We start from the raw sequence: 18,835 nt of genomic DNA, 5'->3' as shown, positions 1-18,835 counted from the left end.
CCCACAATGAACTTACATTCTAGATGGGGGAGACTGACATCAATACAAATAAATGAATTACATATTATATACCTAAGTGCCATGGTGCTGGGAGGGGGGAAGAACAAAAGGAGCAATCCTGTTTATGTTTGACATGCCGTGTTACTGAAATAACTTTTTTTGTGAATATGCATATGGCATTTGAATGGGTGTGCACAACAGCACATCTTTTACTTAACCTGAGGTTTCAAAAGAAGATCTTGGGCTTGGGAGTCCGAGGACATGGGTTCTAATCTCGGCTCTGCCACTTGTCTGCTATGTGACGTTGGGGAAGCCACTTAATAATAATAATTTTGGTATTTGTTAAGTGCTTACTATGTGCAGAGCACTGTTCTAAGCGCTGGGGTAGATACAGGGTCATCAGGTTGTCCCACGTGAGGCTCACAGTCTTCATCCCCATTTTACAGATGAGATAGCTGAGGCACAGAGAAGTTAAGTGACATGCCCAAGGTCACACAGCTGACAAGGGGCAGAGCCGGGATTCAAACCCATGACCTCTGACTCCCAAGCCCAGGCTCTTTCCACTGAGCCACATTGCTTAATTCTCTGTACCTCAGTTACTTCATCTGTAAAATGCTGATTAAAACTGTGAGCCCCACATGAGACAATCTGCTTACCTGGAATCTATCCCAGTGGTTAGAACAGTGCTTGGCACATAGTGTTTAACAAATACCATCATTATTGTTATTATTATTATTATCATTTACTCAACCCTCACATTTTAGATCTGAATGTACCTTGACTCTACTTTCTATCAGAATTTTCAAGGTATGGAAAATTTGTCTCGTTTAGTATCGTCATCTTCATTTGACAACTTGAAGCTAAGAACCTGAAAACATTGAGGCTATTTGTGTCCCTACCAGTGCCAGTGTGTACTAAATTGATATGAAAGAGGTTTTGCATTTAAATTTTGATTCCCTTCCTCTGCTGCTGCTGCTGCGTGTATTTTTTCTAGCTTAAGGAAGATCTGTAAACCTTGACTAAAACAATACTAGATGTAACTTTTGAGACTATTTTACTTTATCCCTAGCAATAGATGTGATGTTTTGTTTCAGCCGGCATGAAGAGTTGTTATTAGAGTATTATGGATACCAGGTGTTAGAGCTGATTAGTCACTAATCTTCCATCTCTGGGAGCTTGGCTCCAATCTTCCCTTCATCAGAATCATTCTGTTGCATTAATTTATTCATTCCCGATTTAAGAACCTTGTCAAATCAACATGGTGGTCTCTGCTTAGTCCCTAATGTACTGTAGCCCAGATCACAAACCTTCTCTATGACCCATAATTCAGTCTAATTGGCAGTCAGTGCTCAAACAGGCTTGTGATTAAATGGCTATGGAAATTGAAATAGCCTCTCACCTATTAGAAAATAGTCACACTAGGCCAATGCTGTTGTTCTTCATTGGTAGTTGCCATTAAAGAAGCCAACATGACTTTCAGGCCTTTATGCTCTCTGAGATTGATGAAGCTCATTCTTCTTTTTTTTCCTCTTAATTGTTTGTTTTAAAATATGAAATGAGTCACTTAGCCTAATATGTCCCTTTTTACAGTTCATTTTGAGCTTTCCTTAATATTTTTTAATGAGAGGTGAAATAATCAGGACTTCTTTTCAGGTACTTAGGAAAAGCTGTTAGTATCCTTTCCTCTTTAGGTTGCAGTTGCCGATAGCTACCTGTAGACCACAAATTGGTAATCATGACATAAAGAAATTAGGTTTTATACTTGACTGCAGTATTCAGCTGTATATTCCTTTGAAAAGTGTGGGGAATGTCATAGAGCAGAGACAAATGTATCCTACTCATTTCTGTTTTTTTACACTTTTGAACAAGTATAGAACAGTCCACCTTTAAGATTTGTTCAAGTTACAGTCATATCTTTTGCTTTAAATTTTCTGTTTCCCAGATCTGTTACCTATTTTAAAATATATTCCCCTTGACTAGATATTAAGCTTCTGGAGGGCAAGGATTATATCTGTCAACTCTTATAAGTAATCAATCAATCCTATTTATTGAATGTTTACTATGTGTAGAGCACTGTACTCAACAGTGTAAAAGATTGGTCCTCTCCCAAGTACTTAGTATAGTGGATGTGCACATATAAAGCATTCAATCAATCCTTCAATGGTATTATTTATTGAGTACATACTGTGTACAGAGCACTGAATTCATTGCTAGAGATAATACAATGTAATAGAGTTGGGTGACACAATCCCTGCCATTGATTGACAAGAAAAAGGAAGTTTTATAGTAGATTAAACATTGTAATAGACTCAGAAAATATATGTATATTTCTGAATATTAAGTGAATATCTACTATGACTCGGTTCGATGCAACAGGGGAACGTCTCAACTACAAACTCTCTAGAGTTCTTACAGTACCCAAACAAGAAAGTCCTGTTTAGGATTCATGAGTGAAAATCTCCAAGAAGTATTTCCAGCCCCTGCCATCTTCCCATGCTTTTTCCCTGCCTCTTCTGCCTGCTGCCTTGGGTGTTTTTAATGTTGTGATTGTACAAGGTACGATGCCAGGATTATAGTCTCCTCCACTCCTGGTTCTATGAAATATCAGCAGACTGCCTCCAATTAAAGATATTCACTAAAGAGGGCTTCATTAACATTAATTAATATTTCTTGAACTCCTACAGTTCCCCTGGTCTTGTAGTAAGCCCTAAGAATTTTAGAGAGTTATCATTTCTTATGGAATTTGTTAGTGCTTCCTATAAGCCAGGCGCTGTTCTTATTGCTGGGGTAGATACAAGCTAGTCAGGTTGGATCCAGTGCATGCCCCACATGGGGATCACAGTCTTAAGCTCCATTTTACAGATGAGGAAGCTGAGGCACAGAAAAGTTAAGTGTCTTGCCCAGAGTCACACAGCTTGTATGTATTTCATGTCTTCAGGAAAATACTTCCATGTGGGAGAGTAGCTGCTGTCTCCCTACCATTTTGATACCTGTGGGTCCCCGCTCCAACCCCGGAGCTGAGAGGAAAACTCTGCTGCAGGTGGCCATCTCACCTTTTAGAGCACTGGGGAGGCTGTGGCTGGCTGCCTCTTTGCTTCCTAGGAAAACTGGACTGAGCCACAAAGAACCTGATATTCTCTTCTTCTCATCACAGGCACTACTGCAACCTTGTTTCCTATACTGTTTTCATTATTTTAGCTTTCCTTATGTAGTAGAAGCGTCTAACTCTTCACTTCTTCCTCCCTTATTCTTAGATTCTGAGTTGAACAAATACAATTGTGAATGCAATAGGGAGTTTGACGGAGTGGGTTGGAATGTATATTGTCATTTTCCATCGAAGAAATAGTTCTCACAAGCCCAAGTTTTGATTATTATCTCAGTTAAGAATCTATCTACAGACCCTGAGCTGCACCACTGTGCAGAGATGAAGAAATGACAGTACAGTAAGTACAAATAGTAATTGAGAAAGGTCAGTATTTTTCGCACTTTGGCTTTCACTCTGCAACCCGATAGCTCACTACACTTGCTCATTCTGAATCCAAGTCTTCATTGAATAGTTAGTTTTACAAATTTGTATTCTACGAAAATATAAAGTCACTTTGTAAAAACATGATTTCTCCAAAAATCTCCAATGCCCTTCAAAAAAGTAGGTATTCTTGTTAGTGTATATTGCTCATTCTGAATCCAAGTCTTCACTGAATAGTCAGTTTTACAAATTTACATTCTACTAAAATATAAAGTCACTTTGTAAAAACATGACTTCTCCAAAACTCTCCAATGCCCTTCAAAAAAGTAGATATTCTTGTTAGTATATATTGATCATTCTGAATCCAGGGCATCTTTGAATAGCCAGTTTTACAAATGTGCATTCTACTAAAATATAAAGCTACTTTATAAAAACATGATTTCTCCAAAAATCTCCAATGCTTTTCAAAAAAGTAGGTATTCTTGTTAGACTATATATACTATAGGCCCCCCCGGTAAATGTGTGTGTGTGTGTGTGTGTGTGTGTGTGTGTGTGTGTGTGTTTGTAATAATGTCATTTAGGACCCCCTGAAATCAGGAGCCTAAGTTTAAACTAGTGGTCTCCCTAATGTGGTGCTCTTATTCTCACACTGATATATATCAAAAATTTTACACAGCAGAGAATGTTTCCGCATTTCACTCTGCTGCTGACATGAATAAGAAAAGCCAACTGTGATTTCTTTTTCATGGCCCTCCCTGAGTATTAGTGTCTCACCACAAAATCTGTGCATGGGGTACAAGTCCCAGTGGATAGTTGGAGGTTGCAATTTCTGGCTTTCATAAAGAGCACTCCCATCATCTTCACCTCCTGCTGTCCTCCAGTCGATCTTATATTTAAAACCATTTCCAAGATTAGGAAGAACGTAGGTGATAACTAACATGGAAATCGCTCTCAAATTTATAAATCTACAATGGAGTGTCCTGGCTTAATGGCACAATAATAAAGATGGTACATTTTTGCAGTAGATGAGCTTTAGAAATCGTTAGAGCAATTAGAAAGCATAGGTTCAACAGTGCCTCTTCAGTGGCATAATTATGATGGATTTTTCACAGTTGCATTATTACTGCAAAACTTGTAGTATAGCAATCACCACTATAGGATTATATTTTGACAGTTCACTGGAGCCAGGATAGTCAGGAGCCCAGTGGCTGGAGAGGACCCTAGGCTTAAATTGGGTAGGGCCTGGGATAAGGTCGTTAGGCAGGCAAGTCAGACTGAAGACCAAACAGGAGACAGAGATCAAGGCTATGCAGCAGCAAACAGGATTTTCCACTGACATGAAGATAGATGGCAGGTGAAGCAGACAGAAGTCAGGACCACCTATGGATAAGCAGGAATTAGCAGAAGGGCAAGATTCGGGAGGGAATCTTAATTGTCAGCTCTGAGGAATGGGGGTGAAGAACTCTCTCTAAGAATTTAATGAATACTGGCTGCCAAGTGTTAGAATTAACCCTTGGTGCAGGTATTAAGTCTGGATCCCTGGGACTCCAACAGGACCAAAATTAGGAAATAGGAGTAGTTTGTAAGTTCCACTGGTGACATTTTGTTCTGGGAATGATAATGATTTGAAAGTCCAGTTAAAAAACCCATAGTGGTCATTACTTTTCTTTCACATCTGTGACTATGGCTAAGGTTAATGGAATTTTTATTTGATAATCATCTGCATAGAGATTCAACCAATACAAATTGTGTGGTGGAGAGATTCCCCGGCCTCTGTACAAAGAAAAGATGTCATAGGACCTGCTCAATCCAGCTGAAAAAAACAGAGAAAACAAACAAAAAAAATACCTCCTGCCTACTTTAAAACAAGATACAAAGGGAAAAAAAGTTTTCTTTTTCAGTACAAAGGGAATTAGATTCACACCTTCACTTAACAGCACAAGAGGTTGCACACCTACAGTGATTTCCCAGGGGCAAAGTGTTGGAAATGTACCCCGAGGTGTCAGGAACAGAGGTGTATAATGATGTATGTCTTTGCTGACCAGTGCTTCAGTGAAGGAGGCTGAATGTATTAAAAAGAAATTGAAGCTGACACAAAAGTGATAGGTCTTCTATGAATGTACCAAGTCAGAGTCCCAAAGGGATGATCATTGCTCGTGTGTATTAAAAAATATATTAATGATCATATCATTGATGATCATCAGAAACCATCTACATCCTCCAGCACACTTATCAACCCGTTTTCCATGGCAGTGTTTGCCTACTCTTATTTTCTGTTTCCAAGTGCCGAATTCAGTGATTTGCACATGGTAGAGCTTTCTTCTAGATTCATGGTGGACTGGAAACATCCCTGACAACTGTGTTCTATTGTACTATCCCAAGTGCTTAGTGCAGCACTCTACACACAGTGAGCACTCAATAAGTGCCATTGATTAGTAGATTACTCAGCAAGTGATGGTAATGATGGAGACACTCGTGAATATAGCCTCCTCTCCATCAGGTGATCTCAGATTCCAGACTGAAGAAATTGATGCCCAGAATGCTTGCAGTATGAATCATTGATCATATGCCACCCGTTCTGTAGCAGCATACAGCCGAATTGCTTTTCCTTGAGGGAACCACTGTCTCCAGGTGTGCTAATAATAAAATTAATAGCTTAGAGAAACTGCTTGCTGAAGCAACAACAGAGGGAGAAAGGGAGGATCGATTTCATGTTTAACTGTCGTAACTCCATAGTGTATACCCTACTCAGCCTCCCACGGGCCACATTCAGTCTCACAGTTAATCAATAGATCCCTGATTTGAAACAAAGAACCAGTTTTAGGATTAGAAGTCTTTGTGAATAAGAAGACGTAGGGTAAAACTGTCAAAACCCTTAATTCCTGTCTTAACATTAAAACCAGGAGGGCACTAGCTAGCCGATATAAAAGAAATTATTCATGCTCTGAGCATCCATTCCACCTTTCAACAATAGCAGGAAAATCTGTAGGTACTATTGGAGAAGATGGTTTGAAGGAACAGTGATATTGGGGGGAAATGGCATAATAAAAAATTCAATGAGGCACACTGTTTAAAAAACTGGAATAAACAAAACGGTGAAGAATTTCTGTTGTGGAGAGGCAATATACCCATGTTTTAATCAGCTTGCTATCTGGAAATCCACTTTATACATTAGTTGCAGCTTTAATTCTCCTACACCCTACACCTCCTCCTTGCTCATCTTTTTACTGTTGTGGAAAGTACAAATCTGTGCTGTTTGAAACATTGAACTTTGTGCTCCCTGCCTCGAGCTGTCACTTCATTTCGTAAAGCCTTTTGGACGACACAACTGCCTTTTTTTTTTTTTACAGTTACAGCAGTCATCTACTGTCACTCCTTCTATGTCTCAGTTACGAATATCTGGAAAGATATCATGGCCTAGTGTCTAGAGCCAGGGGCTGGGAGTCGGAAGGACCTGGCTTCTAATCCCAGCTCTGCCACTTGTCTGCTGTGTGACCTTTTTTTTTTTTTTAATGTTATTTATTAAGCGCTTACTACGTGCCGAGCACTGTTCTAAGCGCTGGGGTAGACATAGGGGAATCAGGTTGTCCCACGTGGGGCTCACAGTCTTAATCCCCATTTTACAGATGAGGGAACTGAGGCACAGAGAAGTTAAGTGACTTGCCCACAGTCACACAGCCAAGTGGCAGAGGTGGGATTCGAACTCATGAGCCCTGACTCCAAAGCCCGTGCTCTTTCCACTGAGCCACGCTGCTTCTCATTGGCAAGTCACTTCACTTGTGTGGGCCTCAGTTCCCTCATCTGTAAAGTGGGGATTAAGATTGTGAGCCTAATGCAGGAGAGGGACTGTGTCAAGCATATTTGTATTCACCCCAGCACTTGGTATAGCATCTGGTTCATAGTAAGCGCTTAACAGATACCATAAATATCATTATTATTATTATTATTATTATTGTCTAGCATACCCTAACGTTCTTTCAGGTCTCTGACCAGGAAACCCTGGTAGATCAGCATTTGCCAAGTTCCAAGTGGAGATTCCCTGTGGTCCTAGCTCTAAGAATAATACTAATGATAATTGTGGTATTTGGTAAGATCTTACTGTTTACCAAGCTTTCTCCTAAACTCTAGAGTATATGCAAGATAATCAGGTCAGACACAGTCCCTGTCCCATATAGTATTTATACTCAGAGACATCTAAAAGGAATCAGACTGCAACAGTCTATATCAACACACCCACGTACAACTGTAGTCTATATTACAAAGTAAGTTATGGCTCTCTAATATGTGGGTTTTTTGTGAAGTTTGTGTTCCCACAGACTGATATGCAATAAATTAGGATTTATTCTAGAACCAGACCCAACATGAAGACCAAACATTACCAATAAATAAAAATTTCACTATAAATCCATCCTTATCTTTCGCCTCTCACAGTGCCCTCCTGACTCTCTCTCCCCTCCTATGTTCTCACCTGCTTTCAACTTCTGCCTCCCCAGATCCCAAAACTCACCCACACAGCCTAGTTACCCTTGTCTCCCTCTGCGTGCTGGTATTTTTTTCTGTACTTGAATTCTAATGTTGCTGTGGGCACAGTGACCTTCGTTGCTCCCCTACCAACCTCTGCAGTTCCCCTCCTTTTCTCTTGCAGTTTTGCCATCTGCCCAAGCCAGACCTACTGGAATAGAGATGAGAACAGAGTGGGCAGGATGGAGAGGGTGTGGTTGGCAGCGGTGATTCCGAGGGGATTTCCCTCTACTATTTACCCAGACTGAGTACCTCCACCTTGGGGCAGAATGAAAGGAGAGAGGTGGAAAGTGGGGCTCCAAGATGGAAGGAAGAGGAAGGAGGGGAATGGAGTTTGGAGCTCGTGAGGAAAATGGACTGCCATAAGCTACCCAAACAGCTCCTGTCCACTGAGCCAAAAGTGAGAAACAAAAGGCAAGTCAACAAGAGGAATGCTTTAAGGATGCAGTTCTGAAACAAATCTTCTGAACAGCATGGCACACTGAAATTCAAAAAAAAGATTTTTTAATGGTATTTGGAAGCACTTACTATGTGGCAGGGACTGTACTAGGTACTGGGTAACTTAGTACTTTATCAGGTTGGACGTAGTCCATGTCCTACATGGGGATCCCAGCATTCACCCCTATTTTATAGATGAGGTAACTGAGGCACAGAGAAGTTAAGTAACTTGCCAAAGGTCAGAGATCAGGTGAGTGGAGCCGGGATTAGAACCCAGGATCTATGACTCCCAGGCCTGTGTCTGAAAGGAATTAATAATAATAATGGTGGTATTTGTTAGTGCTTACTATGTGCCAAGCACTGTTCTAAGCACTGAGGTAGATACAAGGTAATCAGGTTGTCCCACGTGGAGCTCACAGTCCTAATCCCCATTTTACAGATGAGGTAACTAAGGCACAGAGAAGTGAATTGACTTGCCTAAAGTCACACAGCTGACAAGTGGGGGAGCCGGAATTAGAATCCATGGCCTCTGACTCCCAAGTCTGTACTCTTTCCATTAAGCCTCGCTGCTTCTCATAAGTGCTGTACCCGTGGTAGAGCCAAACCACTACTCTACTATTCCATAATAGGTGGATATGTGATTTGTTGAAAAGTTACAGATGAGGGAACCGAGGCACAGAGAAGTAAGTGACTTGCCTAGGTCACACAGCAGACAAATGGTGGAACCAAGATTATAACCTATGGGCTCAGAGTCCCAAGACCGTGCTCTTTCCACTAAACCATGCTGCTTCTGTGCAGAAACTTTGCGAGGATCATTTCTGGGGATGGAGTTGGAGGGAGTGGGGAGATGGAAGTGGGTGTGTCTTCAGCTAAACTATTGCTTGGTATGGGACGAGCAGAAGCTACAAAACTTAGCAGGGAGGAAGAAGGCAGAAGTGAGTGGACCAAAGAGAGAAAGCGGCCTGGATGGGATTGATTTATCTGCAGTAATTGGATGTACTGAAGGGGCCAGAAAAGACTACAAAAAATTCAGGAAAAATCGCCAGGAGAAATATATTATGGGCTGGTTGTAGTTTAAGATATTCCCATACGGGTGTGTCAATCAATCAATGTGCATGCACACACACCTATGTAATCTCACACACCAATGGGGTGGAGAGCTGTGAAAATAGTCACTCATCCATTTTCAAAAGTTTAAGAATAAGTTCTGTGATGTGAGTGGATAAAAATGCAATCAGTATCTTAAAGGGAGAAACAGGAAGGTAAAAAACAAATTGCAGGACGTAGTATCAAATACCTGTTGTGTATTTGTATTCATAATTGTTATGTAATACCTTCTATGGACTCGAAACTATTATCTCGTGGTGGGCAGGGAATGTGTCTATCAACTCTGTTATATTGTGCTCTCCCAAGTGTTTAGTACGGTGCTCTGCACACAGTAAATGCTCAGTTAATATGATTGATTAATTGATTTAGTCATTTTGGTTTTAATACTACATTGAAAGAAGCAATACATTTACTGAAGCTGAAGATAGTCGATAATTAATGTTAATGGTATTTAAGTGCTAACTATCTACCAGGCACTGTACTAAGGGCTGGGGTGGTTACATGGGGCTTACAGTCTCAATCCTCATTTTACAGATGAGGCGACTCAGGCCCAGAGAAGTGAAGTGACTTGCCTAAGGTCAAACAGCAGACAAGTGGCGGAGTCGAGATTAGCAAAGTGACTCTTCTTTATTTTTAACAATAGATCCCTAGAGGTAGAAACAATTATTTCAGAAACTAAGACACTGATGTCACATTTAGTTTTTCATGTTTATTTTTTAGAGTAATAGTCATTGTCTCTTCTCAGAATGGGGTCTGTCAACTTCTTATCTCATCCCTGAGAGGTCCTTTTGGATTAGCTCATTCTGAATGAGCTGAGTTTTTGAGCCATAGTTTTGGTTTTAGCCACCTTGTTTATCACATCAATTTCCAATGCCTCTTTTTTCTTTTATTTGTATTTGCAAATTCCACAGTATGAGTGGTAGCGGATGCCTAATTTAATTTTTCCCTTGAAGAAGTGCAATGCAAATGTTGTGGTCCAAAGGTGAATTTATTCTCCAAAAGGATCACACCATCTCCAACGTCATCAATAATAAAAATGACAATAATAATAATAAGCACAGAAATAGTGGACACAGTGTATGCATATGGGAGAGAGTTTTATGGGGCTAAGGCTGAGTAGGTGGAAAAACAGATATTTATTGAGCACCTACTGTGAAGGAGAATAAAAAATGTTACAAGAAGCCATTCCTGCTCTCAAGGAGTACAGTCTAGCCCAGAGACAAACTTAGGTAAATTACATATAGGGGCAGTAAAATGAGATAGGTATATAAGAGATACAGGGATTGGGTTAACAAGTACTTAGGTGGTGTGGACCAAGGTACAACTGGGGGATTCAAGATGGTAAAGCTAGAAATTACTCAGGGAAGAGTCCTAAAGATAGGGACAGCTGTGATCGGTCAGATATGAAGGTTCCAGGCAGGCAAGCAGGAAGGCATGAGAAAGAGATTGGTGGCAGAAAGGGAATGAAGAATCTGAATTGGGGTAGGGTGTGAAAGAAGAGTGAAAAAGTAGGAGATTCTACATGACATGCTGAGGAATAGGAAACCATTCAAGATTTTTGAGAAGTAGGGGAAGATGTGCAGTACAACCTTTTAGAGACTGATCCAGGTAGCAGCATGAAATATGGACACTAGCTGGAAGAGAGGCTGGAGAACAAAGGGAGACTGCTGCAGTAGTTGGGTGGGATCTGACAGCTCTCTTGACCAGCGAGTGGATGCAGAGAAAGGGACAAATTCTGGAAATGTTGTGGAGGAAACGCAAACAGGATTTGGGGAAAGATGGGATTTGAGGGTTGAAGAGAGAAAGGGGTCAAGGATAATGTCAGGTTTAGGGGATAAAGAGGTGGGTAAGATGGTAGTGTTGTCAAATGTGAAGGAAAAGTGAAGTGGAGGAGAAGCTCTGATTTCATCAACCTGGTTTTGGTTTCACCACTGTGCAAAGTAATAATAGTAATTGCGGTATTTGTTAAGTGCTTAATATGTACCAAGCACTGTAATAAGTGCCAAGGTAGCTACAAGATAATCAGGTCAGACCCTGTCCCTGTCTCACGTGAGACTCACAGGTATCAAATCCCCATTTTATAGGTAAAGACATGGAGAAATGAAGTGACTTTCCCAAGGTCACACAGCAGGCAAATGGTAGGAATAGGATTAGGACCCACCCAGGTCTTCTGATTCCAAGGGGGGTGCTCTTTCCCCTAGGCTAAACTGCTTCTCCATATCTTTTCCACATATGCAAAGCCCTCTAAAGGCAGGGTTGTCTAATGGGTGGTAAAGAAATTCAATCATTCAATAGTATTTATTGAGCGCTTACTATGTGCAGAGTACTGTACTAAGCGCTTGGAATGTACGATTCGAGCAACAAATAGAGACAATCCCTGCCCAATGACGGGCTTACAGTCTAATCGGGGGAGAAATGTGATGAGAGTGGTCAGGAATGCAGAGGAAGAGAATGGGACTAGAGTAGAGTGTAAACTCCTTGTGGGCAGAGATCATGTTTACCATCTCTGTGTATTATACTTTCCCAATGCTTAGTACTATGCTCCGTACAGAGTGACCATTCACTGAAGCATCATAGCATACATTCATTATTTAGATACTCGAGATTATTTAACAAATAAAGTTAATTGGATCCATGTTGGGTCTTCTGTCATGGATAATATTGAACCGTTATTGTGTGCCAGTTATTCAATTGGTCTTACACTGCACCGAGAGATGATATGAGGTAGATAAAAAATAAAAAAAGACCAAACATTAATAGCATCACTTTTACATCTTGATCATGGATAGTAATGACCAGAAAATGAAGAAGCACCAAAGAGTTAGGTTTCATAAATATTAAATTTAATAGATTTAAAACCATGAATTTTAAAGAAATGAACCTCAGCATCTAGTGATTTTAGTTATAATGTTGTCATTTTGTGTAATGGCCATTAGCAAAGTATATTGTAATGGCTAAAAACCGTCCTGTAGGAAAAGAATACGTTCTGATTAAATCAGATTAATTTTTCCCTGATGCTTCAGCCAAACAGCTTATTAAAGTGCAGTGTTTTGTTCTCATTCTGAGTTAGTGATTCGTTGGGAGAACATGTTTTAAAAGCTGTGTTTTCTGCATTTTAATGATAAAACTCTTTTTTGATTAGTCTCTTTTTTCTTTCACTTTTAAATCTGGGGATGTCAGTTGGCAGGCAGATGAATTTTAGGCCTTTTAAAATTTAGCTATCCTGCTCAATGACTAAGTGATAATTGCAGAAGCAGTGTTGCCTAGAAGATCATGGGCCTGTGGGTCAGAGGACCTGGGTTCTAATTTTGGCTTCACCACTTGTGTGATGTGTGACCATGGGCAAGTCACCTAACTTCTCTATTCATTCAATAGTATTTATTGAGTGCTTACTATGTGCAGAGCACTGTACTAAGCGCTTGGAATGTACAAATCAGCAACAGATAGAGACAGTCCCTGCCCTTTGACAGGCTATGTCTCAGTAACCTCATATGTAAAATGGAGGTTAGGTCCTCCTTCCAGTTTAGATTGTGAGTCCGGTGAGGGACAGGGACTGTGTCCAACCCGATTATCTTGCATTTAGTGAAGGGCCTGGTACATAATAAGCTTGTTGTGGGTAGGGAATGTATATATTATACTGTACTCTCCCAAGTGCATAGTACAGTTCTTTGCACATAGTGCATGCTCAATAAATAGGATTTACTGACTGACTAGCAAGTGCTTAACAAATAACATTTAAAAAACTATCCCATGTATTTTCTTAGAGCAATTTATATTGGTGCCAATAGTTTTCCATTTATTTGGATTCATTTTTTTTATGTGTGTGGAATTTTTTTTTTTTGAGTTTTCCAAGTGTGTTAGGGGATAGCACTTCATTTCTTAGTTGGCTTCTCTATTCCAAACAGAAACCCAATTGGCTGTAACATAGTTTTTCAACTTTCAGATCTGCATATTCCATTCTTTCAGAGGCATGAGCGAAAATCTTAGGGCCGTGCACAAGCTTTCCCTTGGGAAGGCTTAGCTCTCAGCCTGGTCTGAAACCCCATCCTAGCTTAAAGAGCCCCTGACCTCACTTTTGGGGAGGCAGGGCAGAACTTTGCATGTATGGTGAGAGGTGCACATAGGTTATATTGTTCTTCTGGTTTGTTGACGATTATCGTTCAAAGCCCTCTTCAAAACACATCTCCTCCAGGAAGTCTTCCCTACTACCCCTTCATTTTCCTTTTCTCCTACTCATTTTTGTGTTGCCCTTGCAGTAGGATTTTCACCCTTTATTCTCATCCTCTGTCAGCCCCTTAGCAGTAAAATGGTCAGAAAGACTGTAGGGAGAGTGACAGCCATGTTCTTGTTGGCCCATGGACTGTGATAATAGTGACTGTATTGTATTTATTTAGCCGTCACAGTAGGCCAAGGATTTTGCCAAATGCCAGGATAGTTGGTCGATATTTGGATCAGGTCCAGTCCCTGTCCCACATGGGACTCTCTGTGTAAGAAGCAGAAAGAGCACTTATTTTACCCCCTTCTCATTGGCGAGAAAACTGACACACAGAGAAGCCAAATGTCACAGAGCAAGTAAGGGTCAGAGTTGGGACCAGAACCCAAGCTTTCTGATTCCTAATTCTGTGCTCTTTATACTAGTCTGGCTCTTAGTAGGTAGGTGGGGTGCAGGGTATTGTGAGTAGCAGATATTTTCTTTCTCTTTCACATGCTGAATCCATTTATGCCCAAAGTAACCATAGCATGAATTGACAGAGTTTGGTGAAATGTCTTCTAGCTTCATACTGAGTACTTAGAATGGCTGTAATGTTCTGTTCTGCCTCCTATGTAAATATGCGACGTGGACGTTCTACATCTAACCCAGCCACAGGAGAATTTAGTATGTTCTCGGGAGTTATTGAGAAGGAGGAGGAGAAGCAGAGAGAAAGAGAAAATAGGAAAGGATTAGAGCCAGGGGGTTGGTGGAAGGGGTAGAAGCAGATGAAGAGGGCAAAACTAGGCAAACAAAGATGTATTGGCTTTGGGTGAGAAAACTAGGAAACGTAAGATGTAATGGTCTGTGACAGAAATAATAAATAAACAAGATAATTGAAAATTAAATTAATAAGAGGGTCAATTAGACAATGGAATAATTTTCAAAGGAAAATGCAAATAGCAGCATATGAGCTATGTAAATAATAAATAGATCAGCAAGGAGTTTAATGAGTTTAATGCCATCCTAGGAAGAAGGCTGACAGGCGTTAGACCTAGTACAGATAAGTGATGATGGGACTTTGAGCAGAGTGGCTTGGACACAGATAAACTGAATGCAAAGCAATCCTAGAGCAGAGGCTGGAAGATTCTGCACCCCTTCAGGCATTAGGAAAAGACTAGGAATTCCCAGCGGCCTCTGTCCCAGTTCTGCCATGCCTAGCTTTTATGTTTGAGTTCTGAAAAACACCGTGCAGAGATAGACAGGACCTTGATAGATAGCCTGATTGAGCTCTCAGCCTTTGGCCATAGGCTAGATTGCTTGACTGTTCCTTTCTTAGAGATCTTCAGGTACAGATTCTTCCACCTCCTTCGGTAGCCAGATGCAGGGCGATATCATCCTTATGTTCAAGTATTTCTTGTGGATTCCAGCTGTTGGCTGGGGCTCATCCCAGGCTTAGGGATTGTTTCCCATGGTGCCGGATGGGAGAAAGGAGATGCCCTAGCCCCTAAACACTCAGACCTTAGAGGCCTGTGGTAGGGAGGCTTCCAGCTACGGGTTTCCCAGCATCATCTGCCAGGCATTGCTGCATGGGGTGGGCTCACTTCTGGCTGTCGCGTTAGTTTCAAAGGAGGCCACTTCAGGCATTGGATGCAGGCGGCTAACTTTTTCTTTTGAACGTGGAGGTGAATTGGAGGCGGATATTGGAGGGGTCAGGATATTGAGGGATCAGGGTGAAGGAAGGAAAACAGGGGCATAAGAAGGAGGAGGATGAAGAAGAGGAGAATAATAAGAGTAATAATGATAATTGTGATAGTCACTAGGCGCTATGTACTGAACCCCCTACTAAGTGGAGTAGATACAGGTTAGTCAGGTTGGACTCAATCTCTGTCCCTCTTGGGGCTCACAGTCAAAGTAATGGAGAAGAAAACAGGAGGCAGACAAGGTGGAGGGGAGAGTGAAGGGGGTAAAAATGAAATGAAAAGGCCAAAAGAAGGAGTAACTTCTCCTTTTCCACCCTGGGAAGCAGCGTGGCTCAGTGGAAAGAGCCTGGGCTGTGGAGTCAGAGGTCATGAGTTCGACTCCAGGCTCTGTCACTTGTCAGCTGTGTGACCTTGGGCAAGTCACTTAACTTCTCTGTGCCTCAGTTACCTAATCTGTAAAATGGGGATTAACTGTGAGCCTCACGTGGGACAACCTGATTACCCTGTATCACCCCCAGTGCTTAGAACAGTGCTCTGCAAATAGTAAGTGCTTAACAAATACCAACATTATTATTATTAAATACTGCGGATTTTACTCATATTGAGGCTAATCCAAAAAACAGCCTCTCAAGCCAAGAAGCCATACTAAGAATCTTCTCCCACCACCAATCACTGTTATTTATTGAGTGCCTTAGTGTGTTCAGATCAGTATAACAAGTACTTGGGAAAGTACGGTACAGTAGAATTGGAAGACATGATCCCTGCCATTAGGAAGCTTAGAATCTAGAAGGAGAGACAGACATTAAAAGTAAATTATGGCTGGATATGTACATAAGTGCTGTGCGGCCGGGGGTGGGATGAGTTTCCAAACATTTTTAATGGTACTGATCCAAGTGTGTAGTGCAGAAGGGAAGGAAAATAGGGAGGGGAGATGAGGTATTCATCACAGAGAGCTTCTTGGAAGAGATGCGGCTTTAGTAGGGTTTTGAATATGGGAAGCGTAGTAGTCTGTCAGATATGAAGTGGAGGGAGTTCCAGGCAGGAGTGAGGACATGAAGACTTGAAGGTGGGATATATGAGCTCAAGACGCAGTGACTAGCTTAGAAAATAAACAGAAAAACTAAGTTTAATGGCAGTTTCTAGTTTCACAATTAAAGGCTCTGCTTCTAAATTATGTATTTTTAAAATAAAGCTGCTTTGTCCATGTTCAACTTTAGGAACTGTCCTGCTGACAGTTTGTCCAGGGTCTGGCAGCAAAGATCAGACAGTCACTGCCATTGTTAGGGCCATTGCAAAAAACATCTGAGTTCATGGCCATGACTGAGGATCCTGGTCCCACAGCACAGCTCGGACTCTTGTCATGTCTCCATTCAACCCCCACAGGCCACCAGGGCACATAGAGTACAGATGAGGTGGATGGACAGTTCATCCCCTTGAGGACCAGAAACCCATCTGCGACATCCCCATCATCTTCCATTTCCTGCTGGCAGGAGCCAAGAGCAAGAACTACCTTATCAATTCCATCTCCCTTTTCCCCAGGAATCCATCTGCGACATCCCCATCATCCTCCATTCCCTGCTGGCAGGAGCCAAGAGCAAGAGCTACCTTATCAATTCCATCTCCCTTGTTCCTCCCGAGGGCAGTGCTGGCTAACCATCACTACCTACCGAGACCCAAAAGGTGTGGGGATGGAGCGAGTGCTCTGCCCTCTTGGTGCCAGCCTTCTACGGGAGCAATCATCTGTCTCCTTTGTCCCAAGGGGCAGGCACCTGTGATTGGAGGTGCCTTACCCCCACACATCTTAGAATGCCATTATCTTGGAGGCTCTGTATAGAAGGGGATGGGATGGAATAACTTCAACAAATCCTTTAGCTAGAGAAACATTTTCTGGCAGGAAGGAATTAGTGTGCAGCATAAAGCCTCTTTATTCAAGCATTTCCTCATCGAGAAGAAGGAATTGCAATAGTGGCCTCCAAAATAAGGATTTCAGCCTTAAAGACTAGTTATAAAAACCATCACAGTGGTGACACCCATGTTTTCTAATATCACCCTTTCCACTTTATGGCTCTTCTGCACTCTCTGATGGTTCCTCGACTCAGCAGAATAAAGAGGTACTTGTCTGCCTTCTTGCAGCAAAGGTATTGAATTCATCCACAAACAAATTCATGTGAAAACTCAACTGACAGGTCATATCATTTATTCTCTTTCTTTTAGGCCTGACCTCATTTCTTTGGAGCCCCGGCTAATAATTTAGTCTCAATGTCTGTTTTGAAAGTATTGCATTGGAAAAAGCTTTTGACAAAAAAATTATAGAATGCTGTTCCTTTGGAATCCGTAGTACCTGTGAATAGATTGATAGTTAGATACTATTAGAGTCACGGGATTTAGAAGGGCTACATTTCATTTACCATCTTGTGATTAATTCAATAAAATGCATGTATCGTTAATAAGATCAAAGAGAGAGCAAGGAATGTCTAATTTTAATAAAGATGATCATTTTTTCTTTCTAAGTCTTTTATGCCATGTCTGTTTCCTAAGACAAGCAAAAGCAAACATTTATTCTTTGTTATGATATGATTGTCCTTAAGACATAGTTTCTTAGAATCAGGGATGTTTTAATCATTTCAGGTTCCAAATGATTTTGGAGACCATCTCAACCAAAAACTACCTATCATTCAATGACTAGTACAAGATCGGTGAGAAAGAGAAATGAATAAAAGTAAGCAAAGATCATCTGTACATCCCTAGGAGATTCAAATAGTATATATTCAGAAAATATGAGTCTAATCTCATCACGTTTTTAAAACTTAGTGTGGCTCAGTGGAAGGAGGCCGAGCTTGGGAGTCCGGGGTCATGGGTTCAAATCCCAGATCTGTCACTTGTCAGCTGTGTGACTGTGGGCAAGTCACTTAACTTCTCTGTACCTCAGTTCCCTCATCTGTAAAATGGGGATGAAGACTGTGAGCCTCATGTGGGACAACCTGATTACCCTGTATACCCCAGTGCTTAGAACAGTGCTCTGCACATAGTAAGTGCTTAACAAATACCAACATTATTATTATTATGCATTGTAGAAGTCTAACAGCTGTTTCAAAGAGAGGTGGCATCAGCCACCGAGAGGCGGAGGTGAAGGGAAGGTTGTGGCGGTGGCTGGAGAGAAGTCCAAAAGAGCCAGCTCAGAGAAACGTGAAATCGAATGGTTATGGAGAGTGTCTGCCAGCCTTTCTGTTGTCATCTCTTCTGGCTCTCTTCTCCATCCCTTTGCTACCTGGAAATGACAGAATGGGCGTCATTTGGCCTGAAATTCAAAGTGTGCATGCAGGAGCTTATGATAATAAATCAACATCCTTGCTGTATTAATGCCTCATAAAGGAGCTCTTATTCTCATAGAAATTCTGAAGCCAGATAGAC

At 41.3% G+C, this 18,835-nt stretch overlaps 1 protein-coding gene across 5 annotated transcripts in view; it reads left to right on the top strand.

The window, feature by feature from the left end:
* TENM2 (teneurin transmembrane protein 2) overlaps nt 1–18,835 on the top strand; it is a 1,066,718-nt gene that overhangs the window by 98,636 nt on the left and 949,247 nt on the right. The window lies entirely within an intron of this gene.

This window comes from Ornithorhynchus anatinus, chromosome X1 (genome assembly GCF_004115215.2).
Source record: "Ornithorhynchus anatinus isolate Pmale09 chromosome X1, mOrnAna1.pri.v4, whole genome shotgun sequence".
Taxonomy (NCBI): Eukaryota; Metazoa; Chordata; class Mammalia; order Monotremata; family Ornithorhynchidae; genus Ornithorhynchus; species Ornithorhynchus anatinus.
This window is presented reverse-complemented; position numbering and strand designations above follow the sequence as displayed.